A 20,126-nucleotide genomic window follows, 5' to 3' on the forward strand; every position below is an offset into this window, starting at 1 on the left:
ATTTTAAAGGGGTAATAGGTCTTTTCACAGTAATACTTGGATAAAGGGGACAGTCTTCACAGTATTACCTGGATAAAGGGGGACAGTCTTCACAGTAATACTTGGATAAAGGGGACAGTTTTCACAGTAATTCCTGGATAAAGGGGGACCGTCTTCACAGTAATACTTGGATTAAAGGGGGTGACAGTTTTTTTCATAGTAATTACTTGGATAAAAGGGACCGTCCTTCACAGTAATACCTGGATAAAGGGGATAGTTTCTTCAGCCAGTAATACTTGGATAAAGGGGACAGTTTTTCACAGTAATTCCTGGATAAAGGGGGTCAGGACCGGTCTTCCAACAGTAATACTTGGAATAAAGGGGACAGTTTTTCACAGTAATTCCTGGATAAAGGGGGGCCGTCTTCACAGGTAAGTACTTGGATAAAGGGTGACAGTTTCTTCACAGTAATACCGCTGGATAAAGGGACAGTTTTTCATCCAGTAATTTCCTGGATAAAGGGGGGACCGTCTTTCACCGAGTAATACTTCGGATAAAAAGAGACAGTTTTCACAGTAATTCCTGGATGAAAGGGGGACCATTTTTCCTTCACAGTAATACTTTGGGATAAAGGGGACAGTCTTCACAGTAATAACTTGGTATAAAGGGGGACAGTTTTTCACAGTAATTTCCTGGATAAAGGGGGACCGTCCTTCACAGTAATACTTTGGATAAAGGGGACAGTTTTCACAGTAAAACCTTCCTGGATAAAGGGGACCGTCTTCCACAGTTAATACTTGGAATAAAGGGGACAGTTTTTTCACAGTAATACTTTGGATTAAAGGGGAACAGTTTTTCACAGTAATTCCTGGTATTGAAGGGGATAGTCTTCACAGTAAATTAACTTGGAATAAAGGGGATAGATCTTACACAGTAATACTTGGATAAAGGGGGAACAGTTTTCACAATTAATTCCTGGAAAATAAAGGGTACAGTTTTCACAGTAATTCCTGGTGATAAATAAAGGGGATAGTCTTCACAGTTAATACCTGGATAAAGGGGACAGTTTTTCACAGTAATTACTAGGATAAAGGGAATAGTCTTCACACGTAATTACTTGGATTAAAGGGGACAGTTTTCAAGATAATAAGCCTTGGATAAAGGGTAATTAAGTTTTTCACAGTAAGTTCCTGATAAAGGGGACAGTTTTTCAGAGTAATGCTTTGGATAAAAGGGGACAGTTTTTTCCACAGTAAATACTTTGTAATAAAGGGTGCAGTTTTCAACAGCTAATACATAGATAAAGGGGGACAGGTTTCTTTCACAGTAATACTTGGATAAAGGGGACAGTTTTTTCACAGTAACTACTTGGATAAAGGGGAGGGATAGTTTTCACAGTCAATTCCTGATAAAGGGGTGACAGTTTTCATAGGTAAATTACTTGGCTAAGGGGACAGTTTTTCAAACAGGGGTATACTTGGATTAAGGGCACAGTTTTTCACAGTAATTCCTGGTAAAGGGGATATGTCCCTTCACAGGTAATTAACATGGGGATAAAGGGGACAGTTTTCACATAATACTTGGGATAAAGGGGGGCAGTTTTCCACAGTAATTACTTGGATAAAGGGGCACAGTTTTTTCACACAAAAAGTATACCTGGATAAAGTGGAACAGTTTTCACGTAATACCTTGGATAAAGGGGATAGTCTTCACAGTTTTAATACTTGGATAAAGGGGACGTTTTCACAGTAATCTTGGATAAAGGGGATAGTCTTCACAGGTAATAAACCTGGGGGATAAAGGGACCAGTTTTGGTTTCACAGTAAAAAATAACTTGGAATAAAGGGGACAGTTTTTGCAAAGGGAGTAATGCTTGGATAAAAGGGACATTTGTTCACAGTTATACTTAATATAACCGGGGAACAGTTTTCACATAGTAATACATAATAAGGGGACAGTTTTCAAACAGGGGTAATACGTTTGGATAAAGGGGACAGTTTTTCCACAGTAATCTTGGATAAAGGGGATAGTTTTCACAGTTATTCCTGGATAAAGGGGAGGGGAACAGTTTTCATAGTAAATACTTGGATAAGGGGACTAGTTTTCACAGTAATAAACTTGGATTAAAGGGGACAGTTTTCACAGTTAAATTCCTTGAATAAAGGGGATTAAAAGTCCTTCACATAATACTGGGATAAAGGGGACCGTTTTTCACAGTTAATACTTTGGATAAGGGACAGTTTTTCAACATTAATACTGGATAAAGGGGCAGTTTTCACACTAATTACCTGGATAAAGGGGACAGTTTTCACAGTAATACTTGGATAAAGGGTATAGTCTTCACAGTAATACTTGATAAGAGGACAGATTTTTTCACAGTATACTTGGATAAAGGGGAAGTAGTCTTCACAGTAATACCTGGATAAAGGGACAGTTTGCACACAACAGTATACTTTGATAAAAGGGGACAGTTTTTCACAGTAATTACTTGGATAAAGGGGATAGTATTCACAGTAATACTTGGATAAAGGGGACAGTTTTCACAGTAATACTTGGATAAAGGGGACCATCTTCACAGTAATACTTGGATAAAGGGGACAGTTTTCACAGTAATACTTGGATAAAGGGGACAGTTTTCACAGTAATACTTGGATAAAGGGGACAGTTTTTCTTCACAGTAATACTTTGGATAAAGGGACAGTTTTCACAGTAAATACTTGGATAAAGGGGACAGTTTTCACGTAATATTGGATAAAGGGGATAGTTTTCACAGTAATTCCTTGGTCAAGGGAACAGTCTGACATTTTTGTAAGACTTGGATTAAAGGGACAGTTTTTCACGTATTCCTTGATAAAGGGGATATCCCAGTAATTTTTCACAGTAATACTTGGATAAAGGGACAGTTTTCACAGTAATACCTTGGATAAAGGGGACAGTTTTTCACAGTAATACTTTGGATAAAAGGGGAACTGTCTTCACAGTAATACTTGGATAAAGGGGGACAGTTTTTTCACCGTAATTCCTGGATAAAGGGGGACCGTCTTCACAGTAATACCTGGATAAAGGGGACAGTTTTCACAGTAATACTTGGATAAAGGGGACAGTTTTCACAGTAATACCTGGATAAAGGGGACAGTTTTCACAGTAATACTTTGATAAAGGGGATAGTCTTCACAGTAATACTTGGATAAAGGGGACAGTCTTCACAGTATTACCTGGATAAAGGGGGACAGTCTTCACAGTAATACTTGGATAAAGGGGACAGTTTTCACCGTAATTCCTGGATAAAGGGGACGGTCTCCACAGTAGTACTTTGATAAAGGGGACAGTTTTCATAAAGTAATACTGGATAAAGGGACGTCTTCACAATAATACTTGGATAATACCTGGGATAAAGGGGGATAATCTTCACAGTAATACTTGGATAAAGGGGACAGTTTTTCACAGTAATACCTGGATAAAGGGGACAGTCTTCACAGTAATACCTGGATAAAGGGGACAGTTTTCACAGTAATACTTGGATAAAGGGGATAGTCTTCACAGTAATACATGGATAAAAGGACTGTCACCACAGTAATACTTGGATAAAGGGGGACAGTCTTCACAGTAATACCTGGATAAAATGGGACGGTCTTCACAGTAATACTTGGATAAAGGGGACAGTCTTCACAGTAATACCTGGATAAAAGGGAGGTACAGCATAGTAATACCTGGACAGTCACAACATTATTACCTGGTTAAAGGTGACAGACAGCACAGTAATACCTGGATAAAAGGGAGTGTCACCACAGAACACTGGATAAACGGGACAGTCACTACAATAATGCCGGGATAAAATGAATAGTTACCACAGTAATACCTGGATAAAAGGTACAGTAATACCTGTCAGTTCACCCCCACGACTGTTAGAAGGGTGAACGTCCACGTGTGAAAAGTAGAACTGTCAGTCGGACCATCGCTCATTTGCCAGAAGAGTGACACAACTCAACAAATGTGTTTGGAGCTATTGATACCAGCAGATAGCCTCTTCTTGATTCCATATTGTGGTAAAAAATTCTTTTTTGTATTTGTCATTAAAACGCTCAGTAAAATAATCATCTAAATATAAATGGACAAAGCATGGAGAATTTCAACTTTAGATTGCTTCTCCCGAAATATAGCAATTTTCGAGTTAAGACACTCTCTGGCAGATGAGCGAATATAATACCAGTTTTGATCCTCATTTAACTTTGATGTTAAAATTGGTGATATAAGGGAATTATAATCAAGTCTTACGATTTGGTTTGTTTCTTCATTTATTTAATGAATAGAACTCGATATTAAGAATATTTTTATTTTTCGTTATTATTATTATTATTATTATTATTATTATTATTATTATTATTATTATTATTATTATTATTATTATTATTGTTATTAATAATAATAATAATAACTTGTCAATTGTGTAAGTAAATCCCTATGTAGTATTCTTGCTTAAGATTTGCATAGTCTCATGTCCAATTACCATTTTTGGGCATATTTCGCTACTAGCTATGATTTATTTTTCCCGTGATGCAGTTGAGTCATCAAGGAGTTTATTGGTATTTCGACGGAATAGATAAATTGATAAGTAGAATGACATTTTCTCCTTCGGTTCTAAGTCAAATGGACAATTTCCCCTCGGTCCGGACCTTAAAGGGGAACTTCTGGTTGCATTTCAGATGTTCCATATGTAGTATTATTCCATTTAAGTACCCAGGTTAAAAAATATTTTTGGAAAGGGGCATTTTCTTATTTTTTACAACCAATTTTCTATTGCACCATGGGGGCAGCCATTTATGTGCGGTTCATCTGTTATGTGTGACTTCATGTCGCGGTATGCTCAAACAGGCGGAACTATTCCGCCAGGCGTGCTGTCTACACAATTCATGGGCACACACACTCACACACGTTTAGAAAACTGCCTATCACACCATGCACATTTCGATTGACAAGAATAAATTTCAATTCAAGTGCATATAAGTGGAGGCACCATAGTATAGATAGCGGTAAATAGCCGCCCTATCTTCGTCGGTACCTGTCTGTTCAGAGGGAACAGACCGTCATTTCACGTTGATCTATTTTCACTCATAGCTGTGGCCACCACTATTTCCTTTAAGGAGAAAAAGGTTCCTGAATACGCCATGTCGAAAAAAGAAGAAGAAAAACTACCCGGCCACTGTTTGTAATCCTGAAAAACATTATCATTAACAACTATCGTCATTTTCTCTCTTCTCTCTCTCTCTCTCTCTTGGTAATGTTGCAACATCGCGTATATTACACACACGTGCACATACTTGCGCTGTATGCTTTTGTAAGGGCTGTCACTATTGCCATGAGTGGTGGGTCTCAATAGGGGACTTTCAGGTGTGCGCAGTTCTACTTTAGTACTTTTGATTCATCTGTGTACTTTGGCGTTCCTCGTTCGTAGACAGCATGTCTAAAATGTGACTTGTCTTTGGCACATTATATCATATATATATATATATATTATATATATATATTATATATATGATATATATATATATATATATATATATATATATATATATATATATTATATATATTATATATATATATATATATATATATATATATATATATATATATATATATATATATATATATATATAAAAGCCTAGATGGACAGAATAATAATAAGAACCTCAATTGGAGCATTATACACTAAGATTGGTATGCTCACATTAGCTTTCCTATTCCAAAGGGAGTAATTTCACATGCACTCCCATATGTAAATATACCAATACACCGTTTTCCTACACAAAAATACAGTCTCTCTCTCTCTCTCTCTCTCTATACTTATATCGAATGCAAAGCCTTAAACCTAAATGAAGGAACAAATTAAGAATTCCAGACCTTAGGGGCAAGATGAGAGAGAGAGAGAGAGAGAGATTCATTAGACAAAAGGGTAAATAAAGGAAAATCCACGAATTTATTGCCATAGATGAGGTAAAAAAAAACCGCACGGGGAGAGAGAGAGAGAGAGAGAGAGAGAGAGAGAGAGAGAGAGAGAGAGAGAGAGAGAGAGAGAGCAGACAAAAAAAGATACGGACTGCAAAAAATCCCTAATGTTCTTACAAACTTGAGAGAGAGCGAGAGTGATTTCAGTAATTTATAACACCAAGAGACAAGACATAATTAAAAGTCTTTCAGAATAATTCCTGCTATATTTTGATAAATCAAAATATCTCCCGTGGAATATAGAAAATCAACGAAAAATCGAGAGAGAAAAAGGATACTTCAGAGATGGATTTCAGTTTGAAGAGAATGTGGCCTTACCTGGCCTTAGCAGCAGCTGTTGTTGGGACGTTGTTGTCTAGATGTTGTTCGAAATACGGAAGACCAGTCATCTTGTTTGCTGTGGCTGCCTATTCGCTGGTGGAATTTCTCTCCTGACTGATGATGATAGAGCTGAACAGGCCAAGGAAAAGGAACTGAACGAGAGAATTGCGGCCTTACGAGATGCCATCCAGTGCCAGAGGGAGCAGCGGTTGAACTTGGACAGGACAATTCTTCAGCTGCAACAGAGGCTCGACTACTTTGAAGAGATGCAGAAGGAAGGCGGAAGGGAAGAACGCACTCATGCCAACCAGATCACTTAGTAGGTGTTGCAACTGCAAGCCTGGCAAGACAAGGCCCCCTCTCTCGAAGCTGGAACGATAAAGAGAAGAGGGAGAAACGCCAGCTGGAAGACAAGATCCTCAAGATGGTAGAAGAAAATCAGCAGCTGAAGGACAACGCCAAGGAAATCGGGCAGAGAAACGATGGCCTATGTGAGAGGATAAAGGATATGATTGCACCGTTGGCAGAGGCAAACTGCCTGCTTGACAGACTCGAGAAACTGCTACGACAGAAGGAGAAAAATCTGCAGCTAAAGTTGGCATAAGCGGCACGGATGGCGAGGCTCATTCAGGAACAAAAAGACGCGACCGAAAAGCGGGAATCCGAGAGGAATGACCTCGAGTTGAGGTTTCAGTGCCTGCAGAGGGAAGTTGAAGACTTCTGGAAGGAAATGCGTGGACTCCAGTGTGAAGTTGAGGCGGTGAAACTTAAGAAGAACGAGCTGGCATTGCTTTCTAGAGGAAGGAAATCGTCGCTGGAGAGGAAGGCCTGTGTCTAGGGCGAACGGAATGACCAGCTGGAAGATGAGGTTCGACAGCTGCGAGGAGCGAAGGAGAAATTGGTGTGCGACCTGAAGAATCTCCATGAGAAATAAAGACGCCTAGTGGAGGACAACTGGAAACTGCAGAAGCAGCTGTCGATTTTCAAGGAATGGCGCGATGAAGACTGTGTTGGCCTCACGAAGACAGATCAGATGTGAAAATTTTGTTGTATGAAAACTTTGATGTTTATTTTGTAATAAGTTTGCTTCTTTAATCCTTGAAGGAAATTGAACTAGAAACGAAATGAATATGTTGAAATGTTTTCTTAGTTTTATTGATTCCTGGAAGGGAAAGGAAAGGGGAGGATTACAAAAACGGTGAAGAAAATGAGGGGATTTGTGGAGGTACCGGGAGCAGACCCAGGCTTCAGAAAAACTCTTGGAGAATTGATAGAATTGAGTAGGATTCGTGGAGGTGCCAGAAGAGGAAGCAGACGATTCAGTAGTATTTGCAGAGTGCCAGGACAATAACTAGAGGATTCAGAGAAGCCCCAGGAGAATTGAGAGGATTCAGTGGCATATTTCTGTTTCTAAGGAATAGTATAGGTGTTGCTCTCTGCAGGGACTGGCGGGCAAGGCCCGCCATGGGTCCCGGGACAGGCGGGCGATGTCCGCCACGTCTCCTGGGACGGGCAGGCCGGGCCCGCCGTGGGTTCCGGGATGGGCGGGTGATGTCCACCAAGTGTCCTGGGACGGGCAGGCAGAGCCCGCTGAGGTTCCCGGGAAGGGCGGGCGATGTCTGCCACGTGTCCTGGGACGGGCAGGCAGAGCCCGCTGAGGTTCCCAGGAAGGGCAGGCAATGTCTGCCACGTGTCCTGGGACGGCTGGGCGATGTCCGCCACGTGTCCTGGGACGGGCAGGCCGGGCCCGCCAAGGGTCCCGGGATGGGCAGGCGATATCCGCCACATGTCCCGGGATGGGCGGGCAATGTCTGCCGTGTGTCCTGGGATGGGCAGGCGAGGTCCACCAAGTTTCCCGGTACGGGCGGCCCGGGCCCGGCGTGGGTCCCGGGACGGGCGAGTGAGGTCCGCCACGTGTCCCAGGACAGGTAGGGAGGGGCTGCCATGGGTCCTGGGACAGGCGGGCGAGGTCTGCCACATGTCCAGGGATGGGCGGGCTGGGCCCGCTGTAGGTCCCTGGACAGGCGGGTGAGGTCTGCTGTGTGTCCCGGGATGGGCGGGGCCAGCCGTAGGTGGGCCAGGCACCCCGCGGGTCCCGGAACCGGCAGGTGAGGTCCGCCACGTGTCTCGGGACGGGCAAGCCGGGCCCGCCGCAGGTCCCTGGACGGGCGGGTGAGGTCTGCCATATGTCTCGGGACGGGCTGGCCGGGCCCGCTGTGTGCTTGTCCTGGGATGGGGTGGACGGGCGGGCTGGGCCCGCCACAGGTCCCAGGACGGGTGGGCCGCCTGTCGCGTGTCCTGGGACGGGCGGGCTGGGCCCGCTGCGGGTCCCAGGATGGGCGTGTGAGGTCCACTTCTTGCCCCAGGACAGGGGGGTCAGGCCCGCCGTGTGCCCCTGGACAGGTGGGGTCCCGAGACGGGGTGGGGTCGGGTCCGCTGTGGGTCACAGGATGGGTGGGCGAGGTCCGCCATGGGTCACGGGACGGGCTGGCGAGGTCCGTCATGTCTCCTGGGGTGGGAGGGCTGGGCCCGCCGCTGGTCCTGGGACGGGAGGGCTGGGTCTGCCACATGTCCCAGACGGGCTGGCCAGGCCCGCCGCAGGTTCCGGGACGGGCGGGCCCACCTCGGGTTCTAGGATGGGCTTGCCCGGCCTCAGGTTCTAGGATGGGCGGGTGAGGTCCGCCAAGTGTCCTGGACAGGCAGGCGAGGTCCGCCGCATGTCCCGGGAAGGGCAGGGCCAGGCCAGGCCCCGCCCACCATGTATCCCGGAATGGGCAGGCCGCGCCTGCAGCAGATCCTGGGACAGACGGGCAAGGTCCACTACGTGTCATTGGATGGGCTGGCCACGCCCACCGCGGGTACCGTGACAGGCAGGGGATGTCTGCTACGTGTCCTGGGACAGGTGAGCCGAGCCTGTCGTGGGTCCCAGGATAGACGGCTTGGGCCTGCCTTGGGTTTCTGGATGGGCGGGCAATATCCGCCACGTCCCGGGACAGGTGGGCCTTGCCCGCCACGTCCCGGGACAGGTGGGCGGGGCCTGGCACGTGTTCCGGGATGGGTGGGCGAGGTCTGCCGTGTGTCCCAGGATGGGTGGGCTGGGCCCGCCGCGTGTCCCAGGATGGGCGGGGCAGGCTCACCGCGTGTCCCGGGATGGGCGGGCCAGGCCTGCCGCTTGTCGCTGGGCGGGCCTGGCTTGCTGCGGTTCCCTTGACGGTCAGGTGAGGTCCGCCATGTGTCCCAGGACGGGCAGGCTGGGCTCACCGCGGGTCCTGGGATGGGCAGACGATATGTGCCACATGTCCCGGGAGGGGCAGGCCGGGCCTGCCACGGGTCCCATGACGGGCGGGCGATGTCTGCTGCGTGTCCCATGACGGGTGGGCCGGGCCCACTGCAGGTTTAAAGGACGGGTGGGCCGGGCCCATCATGGGTCCTTGGATCAGTGGCTTGGGCCAGCCGCGGATCTTTGGATGGGTGGGTGAAATCCGCTGCTTGGCCCAGGACAGGCACTCCGGGTACCCCTGCGGATCCCAGGATGAGCGGTTTGGGACCGCTGCGGGTCCCGGGACGGCTGGACTATTTCCGCCGTGTGTCCTGGGATGGGGGGGTGGAGCCTTCCGCGGGTCCCCGGAGGGGTGGGCGATGTCCGCCACGTGTCCCGTGACTCGTGGCGGACTTTGCCCGCCCATCCCAGCGTAGCGGGCCTGGCCCACCCGTCCCTGGACACAAGGCGTACATCTCCCACCCATCCTGGGACCTACGGCGGGCTTAGCTCTCTCGTCCCCATAGAAGTGGAGGACATTGCCCACCTGTTCCGGGACAGGTGGGCCGGGCCTCCTGAGGGTCCTATAGGATGGGCTTGTGATGTCCGCCACGTGTCCTGGGATGAGCAGGCAATGACTGCCACATTTCCCGGGACGGGCGGGCCGGGCCCGCGGCGGGTCCTGTGACTGGCAGGCGATGACCACCGTGGGTCCCGGACTGGTAGGCGATGACCACCTTGGGTCCTGGGACGTGCGGGCCGGGCCCGTCGTGGGTCCTGGGATGGGCGGGCCGGACCTGTCACAGGTCCCTGGATGGGCGGCCTTTACCCGCTGCCAGTCCCGGGACAGCCAGACAATGTCTGCCATGTGTCCCAGGATTGGGGGGGCCCGTCATGGGGCCCACGGTGGTCATCACCCGCCCGTCCTGGGACTCAAGGCAGACTTTGCCTGCCAGTCCTGCGACCCGCGGCGGGCCTAGCCCATCTGTCCCAGGACACGAGACGGACATTGCTCAGTCCCTGGACCTGCGGCGGGCCCGGCTCTCCCATCTCGGTAACGTGGCGGACATTGCCCTCACATTCCAGGACAGGCGGTCCGGGCCTGCCGCGTGTCCCAGGACTGGCGGGCGATGACTGTCGCGGGTCCCAGGACGGGTGGATGATGTCCGCCGCATGTCCCAGGATGGGTGGGCCCATCCCGCCGTGGATTCCATGACGTGCGGACGATATCCGGCATGTGTCCCAAGGCGGGGCCCACCGCGGGTTCCAGGATGGGCAGGCCTGGCCCGTTGCGGGTCCCGAGATGGGTGGGCTGGGCCCGTAATGGGTCCCGGGACTGCCCGGCCAGATCCTCCGCAAGTCCCTGGACAGGTGGCCTGGGCCCGCTGCGGGTCCTGGGACGGCTGGACGATGTCTGACATGTGTCCTGGTATGGGGGGGTAGGTCCCGCCGCGGGACCCAGGACAGGTGGGCTATGTCCGCCACGTGTCCTGGAACTCATGGCGAATATCAAGTGCCTGTCCCGCGGCCCGTGGCGGGCCTGGCCAATCTATCCCGGGACATGTGGTGGACATCTATGTGTTCTGGGACGGGCGGGCCGGGCCTGCCATGGGTCCTGGGACAGGTGGGCAATGTCTGCCACTTGTCTGGGACGGGCAGGCCTGGCCCACCACGTGTCCCCGGTCGGGCGGGCTGGACCCATCACAGGTCCCAGGTTGGGCGGGCGATGTCCGCAACAGGTCCTGAGATGGGCGGCCCAGGCCCACCACGGGTCATGGGATGGGCGTGTGATGTCCGCCTGGCGTGGGGCCCCCGGCCAGGAGGAAAAAAGAGTCTAGTTTTTCAGTCCTAGCCAATTTTGCTCTTAACTGCTCTTTGCTTGCCGCACTCTAATGCTGAATGCGAACGAGTGTTCAGTAAAGTTATCCTCTTTAAAACTAAACAAAGAAATAGACTGAAAACAAGGACAGTTAATGGGGCTCTTCTCTCTGCTAGTTGCATCAAAGGTTCAGGAGGGTCATGTGTTCATTTTACTCCTGCAAATGATATCTTTTCCAGAATAAATAATCATGCATAGTTATTCCAGAACATCAGAGAACAGGAATTTGATTTGGAAGAAGATTCTTAAAGATATACTTTTCAATTACTATTGTTATTAATTTCTTTATCATGGGATAGGTATCAGTACCAGTCATGTTTAATTATATATATTTATTTTAAATTACTACTCAGTGATGCTATTTTCATTTTCGATGTTTTGGTTGTGTTTAAAGATATGTATGAGTGTAGGCCTATCAACTCACATATCTTCGTGTTAATTCGTTATCAGTTTAGTTTACATTATGGAAAGAAGTGACGTTCTAATCTGTATACTTTTTTTTACCGCAGTGTTGGTACAATTTAGTAATAATTTGTTCATAACATTAACTAATTATTCATAATTCCATTTTTTCCATTTTTATAAAGAGAAATGTTTCATTTGTATTCTTTTTCTTAATTGTGTAAATTGCAAGATAATGACTACAAAGAAATCATACATATATTCATCATTTTGTCAAATTATAAAAATGTGTTAAATATTAGAAACAGTAAGATAATAATTACGATAAAATCTACAATTTTGTACGACATTTTTTACTGAAAAACCAATAATTTTGAGGAGCCGGCACGAGCGACCATTCCAATCAGAGAGTGTGGCACTGGCAACACTGGCTGAAAGTTTCCAGTCAGGAAGTTCCTATGAGTTTTTATGGAATGTAGACACTAATTTTTTTTTTCTTTTTACATATTGTGCGTATTGCTAACAGAGCATGGATTGAACGTTTTAGAGAGGATCGGGAAACAGCAGTATGGATTCATGAGAAGAAGAGGTGAGGTACGGTGGACCGTGGATACCTCTTCATAGTAAGACAGCTACAGGTCCAGGAAAAGAGACCTGAGGGAAACCAGGAGCTCTATTGTGCATTTATAGACCTATAGAAAGCATACGATAGAATCCCAAGAGAAGTAATGTTTTGGTGTTAGAGGAAAAGGAAAGTCCCAGAAAAGTTGGTTAGGCAGGTCGAGTTGATATACCTAGGTAGGTATCAAATCAAAGAGCAAGCACAAAAAGTAACTAACAGTTAGAGAAACAGGAAAGCAACCCTATGTTTGTACTGGTCATGGATGATTTGAGTTTTCCGTCAGTTTTTTGTCGGGCGATTCTAATTAACCTGTAATTTTCCTTTGAACTCTATCCTATGGTAAGGGGGAACCTTTGGGAATGCGGGGTTTTGGGTGGGGTAGGCAGAAAAGTTTAAATGCTTAGGATCTACTTTAAACTAAGAGAGGGGCGTGAGGCTGAAGTTGACAGCAGGATAAAAGCTGTGTGGGGGGGGGGGGGAAGTGGGGGAGGGAGGTAGGCTAACTGGGGTAGTAGCTAGGTATGTGATAGGAATATGCCAATCAAGCTAAAAGTCAAGACCAGTGTTAATGTATGGATCAGAAACATGGGCTGTAAGAAGAAAAGAGGAAGTCAAGCTTGAGAGAACAGAGGTGTGAATAATGAGGTGGATCATGAGAATATCACTGCTTGAGTGATTGGAAAATGATGAAATAAGAAGGAAAAGCTTAGCAAAGATTACAGAGGTGATAAGAGAGTCACGAATGAGATGGTATGGGAATATGTTGAGGATAGATGATCACGAGGAGGGAGTGAAAAGGGCTTGGGAGGAACCTTTTAGAGGAATTCTCGAATACTTTAAACCACTAAAAACACTTATAACTGCCTATTTTGATAGTTAAAATGCAAAAAAAAAAAAAAAAAATTAAATAAAAAATGCTCATACCTGAGTATTTTAGTAGTTTTATCACAAAAAATGCATTTTGTCACAAATGATATGAAAATAGTCATTTTTTAATATTTCTCTGTGAAAAATACTGCAAATATACAAATTTTCTGTGAGTAACGGGTATATACAGTCCATATAGAAATCCGCAAATATGCGAGTCCGCAAATCGTAAATGCGGGGCGTTTACTGTACCAGAAAACCAAAATACCACAAAATACGTACTGACTTACCAAACATAGGGCACAGTATCCTGCCTGAAGGACCTAATCCTGTTAGATCCTTTACATTTTCAAAAATGGCATAAAAATAATCAAACCCAACCTCCCATTCTTCTTTCATAGTGTAGGGCTATCTTTATTCTAGCCAAAGCACCACGGCATTTTACGTGACCTTATCTTCTTTCTCACCGTTATCCCTATTAAGGGATCGGTTGCCTGATGCTCCTTCTCCACCACCTTCTATCAAAGGCTTCATCCTCCAACAACATCAGGCATGGTTTGTTGTTTGGCAAAGGGGTTTTTACGACTGCATGCCCTTGCTGTCATTAACCACAGTTATTGGCAGTGGGCCTTGCCTTTGACTAAAAAGTCCACCTGCAAGGCAGCAGTTTCCACAGTTATTGGCAGTGGGCCTAGCCTTTTACTAAAAAGTAAGACTGCAAAGCAGTAGCTATCCTTTTATATCTTGGGAGCAGACCCTCTTTTAAACAAGTCTTCTTAAAAAGGATTGCTGCATCAGCTCCATTAATTTTGTATAGAGTCTTCTCTATTTTCCTTATCAAGGTTTTCTCAATGTTACTGAAACTGGCAAGCAACGTGCCAAAGGGGATCGTCAAATACGGTGTAGTCATATTGAATTATCTTTATTACTGCTATTACTACTACAAGTTTCTCTCTCTCTCTCTCTCTCTCTCTCTCTCTCTCTCTCTCTCTCTCTCTCTCTGACGTTTCGCCCAGATCTGCCATGGCATGATCACAGCGATGGTTGCTGGAGGACTGAATCTTGGTGGTGAGTCCTTCGCTTTATATCATGGTCGTGCGGGCACTGATGGATGCTTCTGCAGGACCAGGAGGATACTTGACTTTTCATTGGCTGGCAGCCAGGCGTCGTAAACTCTCGAGGCCCAGAATGGTGCCATCAAACACCACGCCCTCACCACCCACCAACATCACGTCGTGCAAGAGGACATTGCGGAAGAGCCCCTGATCAGCGACGCCTATGCCTCCTTGAAGCGTTATTCATTCTTGAACAAAATCCCCTCCTAAATATGACACAGGAACCCTTCCTGCAGCCCACCTGTGTAAGGAAGGCCCAGCCCCCCCATCCAGATGATAACACCAGCGCCCAGGATGGGACTAATACTGAAGAGGATGGAAGAAATACCAGGAGTTACGTCACCACGATCGCAGCCAATGAAAACCCAGCTCCAGGTGATGCAACACAACTGAGAAGGTCAACGCACCTCGAGTTTACAACGCCTGGCCGCCAGCCAATGAAAAGTCGGTATCCTTCGGGTCCTGCAGGAGCATCCGTGAGCGCCCACACAACCATGATATAAAGAGAAGGACTCGCCACCAAGATTCAGTCCTCCAGCAACCATTGCTGTGATCATGCCCTGGCAGATCTGGGCGAAACGTCAGAGAGAGAGAGAGAGAGAGAAACTTGTAGTAGTAATAGTAGTAATAAAGATAATTCAATATGACTACACCGGATTTGACGATCCCCTTTGGCACGTTGCTTGCCAGTTTCAGCAACATTTAGAAAACCTTGATAAGGAAAATAGAGAAGACTCTATACAAAATTAATGGAGCTGATGAAGCAATCCTTTTTAACAAGCTATCCATTTAGTCGCCTTTTACGACACAGGACCTACGGTGCTGATGCTAACCAACAAATTTCAATTGACTTTAGCTTCCTTAGAGTCTTTATATACTGCCAGACTTTAATGTCTTATAAAAGGAAAAATAATGAAATAACATTTTATATGCTTAAAAACATTCTAAAATAGAGCTGGCTATAGCTAAAGCTAGAAGAGTTGTTACATCCTCACCAGTTGACCTGTTCCCAATCAAAATGTTGTGACATGGGTAAGTGAGGACGTGGGACCCTGATGTTACCTTGGGTTGGGCCCTGTCACATATCATAAAAACAGTCCCTGGATGTGTACAGTAATTATCAACATTATGCATAAGCAGATCCTGTTTTCAATTGGTGTGGCAAGGATGTAAGAAGATAGTAATGCTAAAGATAATAATGCCAGATGTATTTTTTTTAGCTTCATGTGATCAATTAATGACTAGAAATTAGTTCTGATATTGAAGGTTTTATTAAGATGCATTGGGAGGATTTGTGTTATTTTGTGGTCATTGCTTAAGAGGAATTTTCTAAGAGATTCTAGAATATGAAAATTAAAAACAGAAAGGAAAAGAAACCAAATGGCAGCAGAACTAACTATACATTGCTTAAAACTTGAATGAAGGATTTGTGAAAATTTTGTAGGGTTCAGTAAAATATGAAACATAAAATATAAGTTGTGTTAATAAGGAATACTTTCAGGAACATGAAGTGTGTGAACGATATAAAGAGGTTGGTTTAAGGTTTACAGAGATACCTCGCAAGCCATCCCCTCCATAGCAGTTTATGAGACGCTGATAGAGCATAAAAGGTAAGGCAAACATCTCATTTGTAGCCAGAGTTAAATTTAGAATAAAGGTAAAACAATTATCCCAAATGTGTCAACTGTGGAGAAAGGCATGCCTCTTAGGACAATGAACATTTTTTAAGGAAGACAATAGGGCAGTTAAACTTAAAGAGCATATTAGCCTACAGAAATAAAGCAGCTAATGACGCCAATTCATAAATTCTAAATTTGGTAAATACAGTGAAGAATAATCATCTTCTTTATTGCATTACAGTAAAGAATGACTCAAATAAGTGGAGGGTAAATGCTAATAAGTCCAGATGCATCTTTAGTTCCTCAAGAGGAACCTCAAAATTTCTTCAACAAATGAACCATTAATAATAATAGACTCGGGTGTACACTGTTGTCATTTTCTCATGTGGTACCTAAAAATCTTTTGCCTCTGCCAAGGGACGAAAAGTCTGCTGAGCAGTTGTGATAGAGGAGCTAAAGGTAATTAGCAACCTCACGTAAACCCTTTCATGGTAATCACAAACCACTGTGCAGTGGAGAAACATTTCTCAATGAATGGTCACCATCCAGCTGTAAAATGACCACATCAGATATAGATAAGGAGCCATGATAGGTTTCAAGGGAGAGTCTGAGTAATAGTGCAAGAAAAGGGCTTTAAATTGCCAGGTAAGCTTTAACATGAACTTTGAATATGCTTAGCTAATAAGGCTACATTCTATACCATTTGTACACTTGGCAATTTAATGACCGGTCAACTTCAGCCATTTTGTTAATACTGTACATGTACTGCTTGGTCCCATTTAACAGTATGTTAACCACTTGTTGAGTATCTTTGTCTGTAGAGTCGAGGGTACATTTTCTTTCTGGGTACCATGGTGAGGAGGGTAATTATGACCTAAGTTCTGGGTACCATGGTGAGGAGGATAATTATGACAAGTTCTGGGTACCATAGTGAGGAGGGTCATTATGACATAAGTTCTGGGTACCATAGTGAGGAGGGTCATTGACTTAACGTTCTTGGAGCAGAATTTTTTATTTTATTTCTAGATAGGTTTTACAGAAGTTAGTGGGCTTTGAAATTAACTTAAACCCTGTACATATAGATTACTTAGAACAAAAATATTTCTAGCATATAGCACTGTATTTCAAAATAAATCGGTCTATAAATCGAAAGTCAGCTGTTTCCTTCTAAAGAATGAAGAATGAACCCTAACTGGAAAGAATCTTGAATCTTGGACTTGGAGATTGCTATTATGCATAAAATTAAGTTATTGAAAATATGAGTGACTTATGATGCTGTATTTTGAATCAAAGGAATTGTACTCTGTGACAAAGGTTATGTAAAAGTAGATTTTACTGCATTGGCATTGTTACACTTTATTTGAAAAATTTTGGTTTTTGTAAAATTTAGGGAGTACTGATTCTGGTGATGTTCTCAAGACCTATTAGACCATTTTATTCCAGGTATTGCAGTTTGCAAGAGCCATAAGGAATTTGAGAGTAAGAAATCTGTATTTTGAGACCTGCAGATTTTAAAATTTAATATGTTCAGAGGGTTTCTAACCATTGGATTTAATAAGAGGTGTTTTTTGGACACTTCACAATCCATCCCTTTAGTAGCAGTTGATGAGACATGAAGGAACATCAAAGCACATTGCTGGTGGAGTATAAAAGGTAAAACAAATATCTTTTGTAACCAGAGTTGGATTTAGTAAATAACTGATCCCAGCCGTGCCAACTGTGGAGAAAGGCATGCCTCTTTGAGCAATGTATGTTTATTAAGGAAGGTCATGGCAGCATAACTAAAGGAACATTTAATATATACAGAAATGCATTGGTTAATAACTTCAGACCAGAAATTCTAAATTTGTTGATTACATTTAAGAAGAAAATTCTAAAATCTCTTGTTTTGTTGCATTAACTTAGTATAACTCAAGTAAGAGGTCAGTAAATTCTAATAAGTGTAACTCAGATGAAAGGTTGGTAAATTCTAATAAGTCCAGATACGCTTCAGACACCTTCAGCTCCTCAAGAGAAACCTCAAAATTTCTTCAACAGGGGCACTGGTGTCAGCTCCTCAGTTGGCACGTAAAACTAAAAAAACTTTTGCCTCCTCAAGGGACTAAAAGCATACTTGGACTTGGCAGTCATGATAATGGAGTTGGAGATACTTAGCAACCTCACCTAACACTTTCATAGTAAGCACACCATTGTACTATGGAAAAACATTTCTCACGAATAGTGACCATCCTGCATGTAAAATTTCCATAACTGATTTAACTTGCATTGAAGGATTGAGGAACCTTGATAGGTTTCTAGGAAGGGTCTAATTAGTAGTAACAGGAAAGGGCTTGAAGTTACCATTAAACTCCATCATGAGCCTAGAAAATGCCTAGCTATAGGTTTTCCAACCTTTCTTGTCATTTCGGGCAGGGCAAAGGTGGTGCGTGGCTCTTCCATATCAAATGTTCCTAAACAATTCGTTTTGTGAATATGTCAATGTATTACCAAACTACTGAATGCTAAAATAATCAGTTTTATTGTAGTGTCTTACCGAACAATTATAGAGCCGTGATTTCCACGAGCGGCAGGATACTAAATTCAAATTTAGCGCGTCGGCGTCGCCAACACTGGTGGTGATGACGTCATCTCCCTCTACTCGCGGGAGAAACCAGGTACAAACTGCCCAGGTGAATCCAATTCTTTTCCTGCCGGCGTCCGGTGAACATCGGTGGTCGGTGCGGTTGGATGACTTTGCTTCGCTTTTTTTCTTGTGGAATTGATCTTCGGAATTGGTGAAGTACTCTTTTTTGGCGTTGTTGTTATTTTGCTTTTTATTTAGGCGTTGCCATGTCGGATTCTAGTCCGTCGGGAGTTAGGTTTTGCATCTCAGGATGTAAAACTAGATTATCCAAGTTAGAATATGATTCTCACACTAAATGTGTTAAGTGTAGGGGACAGGTTTGTTCAGCAGATCGAACATGTAACGAGTGTAGTGATTGGACTGATTCTCAATGGAAGTTTGTTCCGATACGTAATACAAACCCTCGGTCCTTTAACAATAGGAAGGTAACTAGCGGCAGCTGGGACGGTCGTAAGCTTCGAACAAGGGGAGAACGGTAGTTAACTGCTTGTCCGATCGTGCGCGCGCAGCGCGCACCGAGAGGTGAAGAATCACTTTTGCTTTCGGGCCGCGGGTGTGAAGGACGTGTTCGTCATCGCTCTCTGCCCGCTTCATCGTCGTATGCTTTGTTTATATTGTGTTTTCTACTAATGGTTTTGGTTTGAATCCTTGAAAATGAAAACTGTAAGTACACTGTTTTCATTTTCATTACTTAATTATGAATCAACATGGGAGCTATCGCCGTAGAGACGGCGATTTCCGCTCTTTTCATGAATTGAACCCTTGAATTATGTCTCGGTGCCGAGGGCGGGCGCACTCGCGCCGAGTCATGTATTTTGGGCGAAAGTGTGTAATTGAAAGATGTAAGTACTCTTTTCATTATATTTTTGCCCTGTGCGTTCGTTGCCGAGAGCTTGATTGCGCTCGGCAAGAGCCTCTTATTTTGTATGAATAGAATGCAATGAAGTGGATTCGCAAATGCAGTTTTCTTTTCATTTCATTTATTAATTGCATCAAATTTAATTTTGGATCAATTTCCGCTCTTACCCGGGAATTATCTTTACGATTTATTGCTGTGAAGTGAAAATAGCAAGTGCAGTATTGTTCATTTTCATATATATTTATGATAGCATCATATTTTTATGGATCAAGTTTCCGCTCTTACCGGGAATTGATTTTTCCCTCTTTAAGTTCTATGAAGTGAATCGCAAGTGCAGTATTCTGTTTCATTTTCATATTACTTTTCACTGCTGTGCGGGGGTAGGGGAAGCGAAGGTCTGCCAGGAAGTCGTCGGAAAGCTCTCCCGCGACTCCCTTGGTATCCGATTCTTCGTCTTCTTTCCTGCCCCCACCCGCTCAGCTTCCTCGTATTTTTTGTTTTTGGGTCTTCCTTCCGTTCGGGGTGGGGGCATGTCTCCCCCCCATTGCGTGAGGGAACCCCTCTTACTAATCTGTCTA

At 44.7% G+C, this 20,126-nt stretch overlaps 1 long non-coding RNA gene across 1 annotated transcript in view; it reads left to right on the top strand.

Moving 5' to 3' along the window:
* The window catches only part of LOC135205940 (uncharacterized), a 613,197-nt gene extending 595,337 nt beyond the window's left edge, over positions 1-17,860 (top strand). The window contains exons 4-5 of the long non-coding RNA XR_010312637.1: positions 15,949-16,057; positions 17,510-17,860. This is a non-coding gene — a long non-coding RNA (uncharacterized LOC135205940). The remainder of the gene's footprint in view (positions 1-15,948; positions 16,058-17,509) is intronic.
* Positions 17,861-20,126: the final 2,266 nt, after the last annotated feature.

Source organism: Macrobrachium nipponense, chromosome 29 (genome assembly GCF_015104395.2).
Source record: "Macrobrachium nipponense isolate FS-2020 chromosome 29, ASM1510439v2, whole genome shotgun sequence".
Taxonomy (NCBI): domain Eukaryota; kingdom Metazoa; phylum Arthropoda; class Malacostraca; order Decapoda; family Palaemonidae; genus Macrobrachium; species Macrobrachium nipponense.